Raw genomic sequence first — 11,798 nt, 5'->3', positions numbered from 1 at the left:
CCTCTGCTCATCGGTCTGCTGACCGGTCGGGGGTGTCAGCAGCAGGATGTGCTGCGTGCTGCCCAATGCTAAACACCTCAGGTCTGCTCATTGTTACGCTGGAATATTTTCAAGTGTAGCTCTACAGATAGTGAACGTTTTTGTCTCGTCACAGTTTATAAAAACATTCACATGCCGTACAAATTTATTTCACACACTTTAATGATTCTGTCTGTTTTTTTGCTGATGAATCAATTAGGCAAATACTGTACTATAAAACTATCTTTGTAATTCTATACTGGCTCCATCACAGTGTGACGATGTGTGCTAGTATTCAGTGGTAGTGGTAGTTATTCCACTGCTCAGCCACTTATAATCACCCTTGTGGTTTAAAAGGTCAAAGGGTCAGGGGTTATGTGAGATAAGGACCCGAGGGACCGTCATAAAACTATTGCAACACTTCAGCCCTCATTTGTCATACCGGAGCTCCATATCAGTCGTTCATCTTTGTTAGGAACATCTTTCCCCTTAGTGGAAGTTTTATATCGTGATCCTGCATCGTAGCCACAATCCATTTTTAGAATATAAAGTTATCTTTGGATTGTGGTGTATTTTTAAACGGCATGAAAAAAAAGAATCCCTGACTCTGTAAAATAAATGTATGTGTTTGTGCTGAGTTAACGTGGTGTATAAATCTACAAAATTTTCACAAAAAATTTTCAACCCACAAATTTTCAACACCACTTTGAGATTTCCAAAGTCAGAACACACTTTCTCAGATTGACTGCTCACCCTCGTTCACATCTGCATCCTATTTTCTTGGATTTGCCAGAGCAAAACGACGAAACAGCCGACAAAACAAATGAGATTCCCGTACATTAGGCAACCGTGTAATCACATTTTCCATGTTGTCTCTTTCCCTATATGGTACGTCCTGCCCAAATTGGAGTCAGAATGTAGGCGCAGCTTCGGGAGGGTCACAGTGCGGCCTGGTGCAGGCCTCCTCCCCTTAGATCTGCACAGGAAGACGTTCGCTCCTGCACAGACGTCTCATTTGGTGAATCTACAAACAACATTACAGGTGGAAACGCTTTGGAAGATGTCTTGCAAGCATTAATCCCATTTGTGTCCTAACCCATTTCAAATGTGTATTCCGCTCCACTCATGAAATGAGAGAAAGACGTTGCACTGATCAAATGGATGCAACATTTCCAAGGACTTCAGTGGACACAAAGGAAATGTCATCACCGACAGATCTGCATTCAACAAAAAGAAAAGAACGTGCTGGCCTTAGAATGTTAAGTATTGAAAGGCTAATTTAATAAGCTTTATATGTGGATATCAAATGTTGAATGGAGTTCAAAAGCTTCTTGAATAACTTAGGTTTGAAAAGACAGAAGTAATATCTATCAAACAAGAGAGTGTATTATTTTGCACAAACACAAGCAACAAGAGGGAGCCCATAATAATAACGGTACCTTTGTCACTGATCAGTTAAAATGAAGCATCCACAGCAGCAGGTGGTGACAAGAATATTTTTTTTAAATACTTTTAAAAATATTTAAAGTGTCACCACAATTTAAATGCATCTTTTCAAGCCACAAATCTACTAAAACTTGAACCATCGCAGGTTTTGATGTTGTAACTGCATGTTGGAGAACTAACAAGAAAAAAGACTTCAGTTATAGTTTATGATTTATGGTCCTGATCATGGGAGGGAAAAAAGGTGAATCTGTCTGGAGGTGATGGAGAAACAAACAATAAACGAAGAAGGCGCTGCACTCCGAACTTTACAGAGAAGAGGAAAAAAGAAACATGGAGGTTATTTTGTTCCTTAAAATGATTTAGCCTCAAAAAATCAGGAATAAAACTGAATCCTTTGAGCTGAAACTTTAAGTAACTCACGAAGGAAAATAGTGTGACCTGACTGAGCCATGAAGACAAAAAGCAGCCGATGGATACCGCATGTATGGCAGACGGTAATGTGACTTGATGTGAAATGCTGCCTGTAGTTTAATACTACCCTCTAGTGGGTGTTACATCACGGGATGGAGGCGTCCTGCTGGATGCTGCATTTTATTACTGAGATGACGCTTCTTCATGTAATTTTTCTAACTTCTTTCTTCTCGCATCTCCAATGAAATTGAAAATAATCAGGAATCAGAAAAGTCGTCTTTGCTGGTGTTCATGAGTGAATATCTGAATCTATAATCCTGTCCAGGGCAGCACAAACACACCCAAATGAGTAGAACTAAAAGATTCTCCTTGTTTCTTCTTTATTTGTTGGATTTACTGGTCAATGAAGAATTTGATCAACAGAATAATTGATTATTTTCTGTGGACACACACAACTCCATTTATTGTTTTACTTCCACCCTGAGTTGAACTCCTGTCATCTGGATGACACACACTACCCAATCCCCGTCTCTGCCTGCTCTTTGCATTCTCCTCCTTGGCCACGTCCAATTAGCTCGGCCCTAAACACTCTTTCTCATTATACCGGCCATAATCCACTCATTGTGCCTTGATTTGGCAAATAAATCACAAGAGTTTTTTCAGACTCTTTCCTTCCACCATTGTTGCCATCTCTTTAAACCGTCTCTCCCTCAGCCTCCTTAACCCTGTCCAGAGTTTGTATGGTGACAATCTCCGCCGAGCCTTCTGATTGGACGTGGCAGCCAGCAATTTGCATGCCAGGCCATTTCTCTTCATCATTGGCCCTCTTTCTCGCTCTCTCTCATTTTCCCTCTCTCTCTCTCTCTCTCTCTCTCTCTCTCTCTCTCTCTCTCTCTCTCTCTCTCTCTCTCTTTCTCTATGCTAGAAGAATAGAGAATAACTCAGCAACTGACGGCAGACGGCATGCACGTCCTTGTCCTACAAGGTTACAAATCCATTTCATCTGTGCAAGAGGGGAGTGAATTAAAATAAATGATGGCCGGACATTTATTGCATTCTGGGGTGAAGGAGGGATTAGGGAGGAGAGGCACAAGTTGCGGAGCGAGTGAGACTTGTTTCTCATACTGAAGCAGACTGGCAGACAGTCTGATATTGACTGGCATTGCATTGGTACAAAGAACGGAGACAAAACAAAGACTATAGAATAACCTGAGATCTGAGTCAGGATCGGTTTGCTTCAGAGGCCACCAACCTGGACCAGTCACCTCTTCTATCTTGTGTTATCGTTCAGTGATGGCAACAGGAAAGGTCAAAGATCAGTTTTTTTCTGGAGTACTATATCACTACACATTCTACCTTCATCAAGTGTATACACGTACATCATCCACATAACATAGTAGTTCATTTTATAACTATCTTATTTTATTTTGGAGCATTTCATTTTAGATGACTCTGAAATGTGGTTCTTCTATTGGGATCTCACAAATCTTCATGCATAAATTAAACACAGCAATGGCAATTGTGCCGTTTAAATTATTCTACAAATTTAAACTATTCTACAAATATCATTTTTTTTGTTTTCCTGTATTTTCACCTGATGGCTACTGCATATAAATCTTTTACGAGTCCCTGTCAACGCATGGACTTTTACATGTTTCATGTTATTTGTAACCTTGAAATCAATGCTTTCGTCTAAAATTAAGAGCTTTGCCACAGTAAAAGATTGGAGGTAATGTTTATGGATGTGAGTGGAGACCCGCTGCGCCTCGCTCTAAACTGCTCCTTGTTTCCATCTGCGTGTTCCAGAAATACATCCCTGGACCCAAAGGATTTCCGGCTAAGTGACTTTTTTTTCCTGTTGACCACAAAGCTATCAATATGTCTGCCTCCTGACACCGCCCTAACTCTCTCTGGACACGCAGGCCGGACCCTGAATGCTGACTACTGCTTGCCGCACAACTCTCCTGGCCTTCGTCCAGGACACTTCATTGTAATACAGTTATTTTTAGACAAGCCGACGCAAATAAATATTTATAGTTGTTTACAGGTCAGGAGTCTCAATGAAGCGTAGGGTGGATGACAGTGAAAACAGTTCAGTGTGGAGGCACGTGAGCAAAAACAAGGGTTCGATAAAGCCAGGAAGGAGTAAACTGTGAGAGATAAGGTTTGGCTGGTGATGTAAAACTGAGGAGAAAAAAAAAGCTGAGAATGATTAGCTGTGGCACAAATTAAGACTGAGATCATTTCTATCAATGCTAATACTGCTTAGGCTTCAAAATAACTTAACTGGAGAGCTCCCTGGCGCTCTCTAGTTATTCATTGCAGTGTGGTGTTAGACTTTCACTCACACTTTCCCTGAACGCAGCGCTCTCATTTTCCCTGACATCTGGATGCCTGTGATAATAGCCCTGGCACTGGTCACTTTTACATTAAACTTCGGTCTGAATGAAGATGTGTGTCACTGGAAATTATTACACTTGTCACTTCACTCCACTTCCTATCAAATTTATACTGTAGAGAGGATATTTCTATGCAAAAAGACTGGAATGACCTAGACAAAGCCTTGGCTTGGGGGGGGATGAAGGAGTACCACAAGAAGGGAAAATTTAAGGTTGAAGGAAACGAAGAAGTGCTGAAGAAGCCAGAATGGTGGTAACATTTTCCTGTGGTCTCCCCCCCCCCCCCCCCCCACCAGAATTTGGACAGAATATAGGGGAATAAATTGTTTCTGTCACTGTTCATCTAGCAGAACTTTGAACCTAAATATAGGTCATGTTAGAAAGGTTTGGGCCACACATGCAAGTGTAAATGTGCAGAAATACAAACACCACAAACATACTGAGTCAATGAGTGCTTTTATTTTGTAAGGGCGTGACTTCGATTTCAGTCCTTCTACCTTTCAAAATAAGATAATTTGAGATAAAATGACTGCCAAAGATTTTTGTTACCAAAGGAATAAAATTGTTGGAATTAGTAAAATGATCATTATGTTCGAAATCCTCTGGATGCCGGCGTAGAAACGACTGTATAAGCTGTTTATGAATTATAGATGATTGTGTTCACGTTACATTTGAATCATCTTTCGAAGCTGAACATGGGACAAAAAAAAAAAAAACCCCCATCCTGTTTCTTTTTCAGATATTCATCATACAGGAGATGGCTGTCAGAGCATGCAAGCAGTCAGACAATACAGAGAATACAAAGAAGTCGATTTTAATTCCTGAAAGTGATGGTGTACACCTCCGTCTCTGGGGCCGCTGTCCCCGTAATGGATCAGATTCCACTGGAACATTTTGTCCTCGGTTTTTTTTTGTTTTTTTCCCCCCCGACCATCTCAATGAACAGAAAAAAAAACAATAACATGGTAGACTGCCCAATCTTCCTTTAAAACCTGCACCGGTATTTACTCTGACAGTAAAATCTCTCACGTTTAGGTATCTGTAGCTCCGGGTCCGACAGACCAACCGGAGCCACGTTCTGACCTTCCTACCGACGACACAACCGGCGTCTGTCCGTCAAGGCCACACAAATAACCGCTGCGCTCAAACACTTGTCATCATCCTTCATCAGCATCTTGATCGTTGAGGAGGACGGATCAGAGGGAATGTCCACATACATCCACCGGCCTCTGATGTGACAGCAAGTGTTTATGGGATAGCAATGTGCATGAGAGCCCCCGCCGGCTTCACCTTGACCCCCATCGCCCTGCTTCCTCCGCCGCCACTCCTGCTTGCGTCTCAGGCTCTCCCATTCGACCTCGTCATCTTAAGGCCTCTGGCCTCGCCTCTGACGGCTGAGTTATTACCATAATTACCCAGGAGGCATTGCAGGGTGCGGCCACACGGCAGTGGCCGCCCCATGTTTAACAGAATATTTGGGTGTTTTATCGACTTTAACTCAGCACCTGGGTCAGGCGAGAGGGAGCCTGGATGATAAGAAAACCACTCATGTGGGAAATGAAGAGGCATTTCACAGACTGGACCAAGAACAGGATGAAATATACTGTTAATGCAGTAGTGGCTAGTGCACATATGTCATATATTCCCTACGACAAGGTGTAAATATGCTCATATATTTAGGTAGTGTCAAACAGAAGGACTTGGGTGGAGATGACTATCCTCTAAGAATACCACCTTAAACCTCAGGTATTGAGTAGGCATCTGCATTCCCTTGTGACAACTTTGAATATTTCATGTCTGGAATGCAAGACAGATTTTTCACCAAAGGATCTTTTAAATTTAAGAAGTTCAGATTTGGAGGACAAGTACTATTTTTTTTTTTTTTAAATTGTTTTATTTCTTTTTTATTGTGAAACCGTTCAAATTGCAGAGACATTTACCTATTTGAAGTCACAGTCAAATTATGATGCCAAAACAGCTGCTCTTAAAAAAACCATTATGTTAACACACACATGACCTAAGCTCAGGGTCATTAAAAGGTTTGAAGTAAAGACAGAAAATCTACTCGAAACTGAACAATTTTTCCAAGAAATTTTATTATTTGATTACTTTGACGATGTAAATTTGACTTTCTTTTGGAGACCAGGTGTTGATTTCATCAGTAAAAATGTTGAGTTCTTAATCCTTCGCATCTATGTTGTCTTATCTAACAAGCCAGGGGGCTATGCATATTCATGCATTTAGACTGAATGGTGCAGGCCAGCCTGCTGTACACAGGGCACGGAGGGCACTGGCCTCACGCCAACGACACAATGAGAAAAAAGATTTTGTTCACTAACCACACACTTACATTACAGTTAAAGGCTCCCTCAAAGCCACACAGAGAAACACAGTATCACACACATTCACACACGCCTTCACCTGTTCAGAAAGGTCAGCATATTAGCATTCCAATACAGAAAGAATTCAGACTTTCCCAGTGCTACAGCCACCTATCAAACATGTCCAAAGATGGCATTTAGCCATGTGTGCCCATGTCTTATTATGCAGACCCATCTGTGTGGGTTCAAAGGTCATGGCCGGGCCTGGCAGGGGCTACAGGTGAGCAGATGAGAACAGTAGGGGCTCGATTTAATTTAGCTGAGCACTACAGGATGCAGCGCACTGCTGTACCGGAGAAGGACGAGTTGAACTTTTCACACTGCGCCTCAGACGCATCAATTCAACGAGCTGCAAGTTTTGGGAAAAATGAGCTAAAGAGGCACGAAACCCGTTTCTTTTTGGCTGAGTAGGTTTTTTTCATTTTGTGTCAGATGTGTTCAAAGAGAGGCGAGCGCGGTCCACAGACTCTGTCACCAACTTTTCTCCTCCCATTCTGTCTCTCTTTTGCCCCGTCCGACACACACGAACACACCCAAGCGCACAATACGTTCGGACATACGCAGCGAAAGAAGTGTAACCATTAGTGTGTGTGTGTGTGTGTGTGTGTGTGTGTGTGTGTGTGTGTGTGTGTGTGTGTGTGTGTGTGTGTGTGTGTGTGTGTGTGTGTGTGTGTGTGTGTGTGTGTGTGTGTGTGTGTGTGTGAGTGTGTGTATGAAAGAGGGAGAAAATCCTTAATCTGGCATGGAGTAGCTTCCTGTCTAGACTCTGCATGAGGAGGCCAGCACTAACCTGGCCAGTACTGTGGGCGTGTGTGTGTGTGTGTGTGTGTGTGTGTGTGTGTGTGTGTGTGTGTGTGTGTGTGTGTGTGTGTGTGTGTGTGTGTGTGTGTGTGTATACACATTCCCATTGTGTTAGTGCACATGCTACTAATGTGTGACCACAACCCTACATTCTGTGGATGTCTCACAGAGCTGTTGCGCACCACCGTCGTTCGTGTCCTAACCAGGAAACAGAAGTTAACCTCTGACCTTCCAGATCTCTACATCTGCTTTAATTAGACAATTCCAGGCAAAAAGTCTTTTTGTGTTTTCTCTGTTGTTCTGCCGCTTTCTTTCTCTGCCACGTGTGCCACTGCAGCCACCGCTCCAGTGTCTTCATTATCCAACTCGCAGCGCTTAATGGAACACAGAGGCGGGGGTGTGGAGAGTTAAAGTTGGAGGGAAGCGAAAAAAGACCAGATGTGGGTTTCAATTGAGTTTCATATTTATTTCATGAGGATGAGTGGAAGATTCCTTATTTTCTGTCCTCCTTAGATACAGGTGAGCATCGTAAAACAGTTAAAGCTGCATCTTTCAGTCTAAACAGTATGAAAACACTGGAAATGAAAAGAGTCAGGTGCTGAAAAACAATCCCTCATCGTTCCACGGTACGATTAAACGTCTGAATCACAACTGGAATCGCTGACAGCCTGTTGCTGTTAATCATTTACACACAGCCTGCCGTCGGTAATGACGACAAGCACCACTGAGCTCTCTCCCGTCCAAACACACACTGAGGGCTAATCAGAAAAAGATGCTAAGCGAGTTTAGCCTCAGCTTGGACAATATTTGTCTGGGAGTGTGAATCAACATGGTGGATGTTGAAGTTTCCTATTTATGCCAGACGCCCAATGACACATTGTCCTCTGCCTTCTGAAAAGGCCTTTACTCAGCAGATCAGAACCAGATATAAAGTGATCAGACGTCACCTCAGTGACATCAGGGCGCCACAATACGCACCAGAGAAGGTTCACCGGATTAAACAAGAGCTACGGAAGCCTGGAGGTACAAACAATAAGGTGGACTTTATGGGATAAAGAAGCAACAGAATGTGAAAGAAAAACCTGAATACCAGCCTGTCATAAAGCAGCAGGTGAAGAGAAAAGCAAGTGTTCACCCGTATTCTGTTAGTTGGTTGGTGCGTTAAGGTTTTTGATAACAGGATTACGCAAAACTACTCAATAGATTTCCTAAAACATATAAATAATTTTATTTTTACTTTTGAAATATTATGAGATCATTAAAAAAAAAATCGAATTATGACTAATGCTAGAAACTGTTGCTTTTATATTTAGATCTAAATGGCGAGGAAAATCCAGCACTTTAAAAAATAAAAAAAAACTTCCTTACACAATTATAAATTATTTTTTTAAACATTTTTTCTAAATAATCCAAAACTACCAACTCCTACAAAATTTTGTGAGCGGTCAGGTAGTCAGGCTGGCTGAACAATCATGTTGGACTTGCATCCTTGACATTCATAATCAGCTTTTTAAACTGATTATGAATCCAGTTTTTTTATTTGAGAAGGGAAAAATGCATTATGTGTTCATACAAAAGTTACTCTAAAGCTTTAGCATCCTGTTTTTTGTTTTTTGTTAATCAGAGGTCAGTAATTGTTCATGTGACAGCGGTGGTTTTCCTCAGAAGCAGAAGACGGACAGCAACTCTTCAGATTTCACTGCTCAGAAAAGACAAGAGAAACTTAACCGAGACCAGCAGAGTTCACCAAACTCTCCTGAAGCTGCCAAGAAGCAAAAATTGTCCACTCCCTCGAATTAAAGCACAACACAGACACACGTCAGCTCTGCTTAAAATGTGCCATGCAATCAAACCCAATGTTGTATTTATGAACCAGAGACTGCAGACATAAACCACTAAATAAAAATGACAAATAAGCTTTTTTTTTTTTTTTTTTAAACCCACGTGATCTCACCTTAAGTCATCGTCTAGCCGGCACAGTATTCCTTTCCTATGTACATGTATTAAGACAAGCGATGACTCACACAGATGGTGAACGAATTAAATGAGTCATTTTGTATGGTTTTGACATACACATCATTGTCTCCGCTGGTGTGGCTTTTAGGGGTCTCCTGTCGGAATGCCTATCCAACTGATTCCCAGGAATGACTCATAGGCTTGTTACCCCCAGACGAAGCAGATTTTATTGTGCTGTAGTAAGAAACTCTGGCAGGATGCTGCTTAATATTTTGGGGTTGACTGACTGTCTGGCCCGGCTAGTCTCACTGTGTGTACAGTATGTTGCTGAAGTCTGTCTGCTCTCTGAAACCATGATTAAAGCTTAAAAAACAACACAAAAAACAAGTTGTTGTGTGTTTTTTTTAGCACAACAGCTGCCTGAGCGTTATGCTGCTGGAAGAGTTAAACGACAGCAGTCGCAGAGAGTGTTCTAATGAGTGCAGTCAGCAGGAATGTAACCTATATTGTGTGAAAATGGAGTACATACTGCTCTGACTGCCTACTAGCATGTGTTTTTGTTTTCATCCTCTGGACTGTAGCTGCATTCCTTTTCTGTGTGTTGTGCGAGACGGAGAGATTGCCGGAGAATGAGTCACTAAAACCTGACCCAGAGATGAGGTAACCACTGGAGGACACTGGAGTAAAAGTAAACTTTGATGATGGTATCTGGGATCGTGTCTAGGAATCCCCAGACAGCGTGAGTGTGGTTGTGTGTGTGTGTGTGTGTGTGTGTGTGTGTGTGTGTGTGTGTGTGTGTGTGTGTGTGTGTGTGTGTGTGTGTGTGTGTGTGTGTGTGTGTGTGTGTGTGTGTGTGTGTGTGTGTGTGTGTGTGTGTGTCTTATTGAAGATCGACAACCAGTTACAGAATCTCAAAAGATTCAGCGGACAAATATTTTAGGGATGATGAAGGAAAGAGAATGTGTGCTGTATTATATAATGTCTGCAATAATAATAATAATAATAATAATAATAATAATAATAATAATGATAATGATAATGATAATGATAATGATAATGATAATGATAATAATGATGATGATGATGATGATGATGATAATAATAATAATAATAATAATAATAATAATAATAATAATAATAATAATAATAATAATAATAATAATAATAATAAAGTAGCTTATTATTTTTTATTCCAAATAAATGTGATTCTGACAGGATGAGATATTATCTGCAGCATTTTTTCCCCCTTTTAAATGTCTTAATAACACATTTAGTCCCAAGGTGGTATAATTTTTTACATCTCATGTTATTTATTCACCACCTTTCACCACCTGCTCATAGTGTATTAGTAAAAATGAACATTATTACCTTTTAAAAGTAGAATTTATATCTGAGCTGGTGTATTTTGAATGGAACAGGATTTTGGAGGTGAATCTCCTCAACCAAACACACACATGCTGGCCTCACACAGGACAGGAGACACATGTAGATATTGTTTGTTAAGCAGCATCACCTGCTGGCTTGAATGGAGAACTGCCAACATCACAAGAACTGCCAAAAGATGAGAAACTGCAGCAACACTGAAAGAACAACCTTCTCTATGTCATCAAAATAAGAAAGCAGTGGGATGCAAACGGCTCATAGTTATCTGTAGGAATCAATTTAAGCACAAAGAAATATTCATTTAGGTGTGCAACAAAAAAAAGTAAATGATGTACTAAAGGAGGATCATCCTAGAGAATAAAGACCCCAGAACAAAAAGGACAAAAGTGTTACACACTGTTTTCCTTCACCCTGTCCAGAAACAATGAAGCATTGAAACATTGGTTTCAATGCTTCATCAATGAGCATGTAGGACCGTCTGGGTTTGACTGGGGGATGCCAGGTACTCTGTGCTCATGAAGGAGAGTTACAGTAACTGTGATTAAAGTTTCATTCTTTAGTCATTTCTGAATCATATTGCCCAGTTTGAGTTTGGGTTATCTGATCACCACCAAGCCAAAGTTATGGGTGAGTTTCAGACATTGTCACATTACTGGAAGCAAACATTCAAATGAGGAGGAAAACATATCAGTACTGGCAACAGGCAACAACAGCTTCTGCTGATCACCTGAGTAAACAGCACAAAGACTGTCCAGAACGAGTTCAACTGTGTAACCATGAAGAGAAATATGAAGTTCTTAAAATACTCACACAGGATTAAAAAGAAGTCGGAGTAATTCTGTATTGGTTTTGAAATTAATCCCATTATGGTTTTCCAAAGAGGCATCTGACTTCAGATTATGATTTTCATTCACATTCTAACAAACATAGAGCCTGAAGAAAATAACACTTATCAGACAGAGGTTGTAAATGTAACTCGCATAATCTCCAACTCCACCATTCT

This window comes from Antennarius striatus, chromosome 19, assembly GCF_040054535.1.
Source record: "Antennarius striatus isolate MH-2024 chromosome 19, ASM4005453v1, whole genome shotgun sequence".
Lineage (NCBI taxonomy): Eukaryota > Metazoa > Chordata > Actinopteri > Lophiiformes > Antennariidae > Antennarius > Antennarius striatus.
This window is presented reverse-complemented; position numbering follows the sequence as displayed.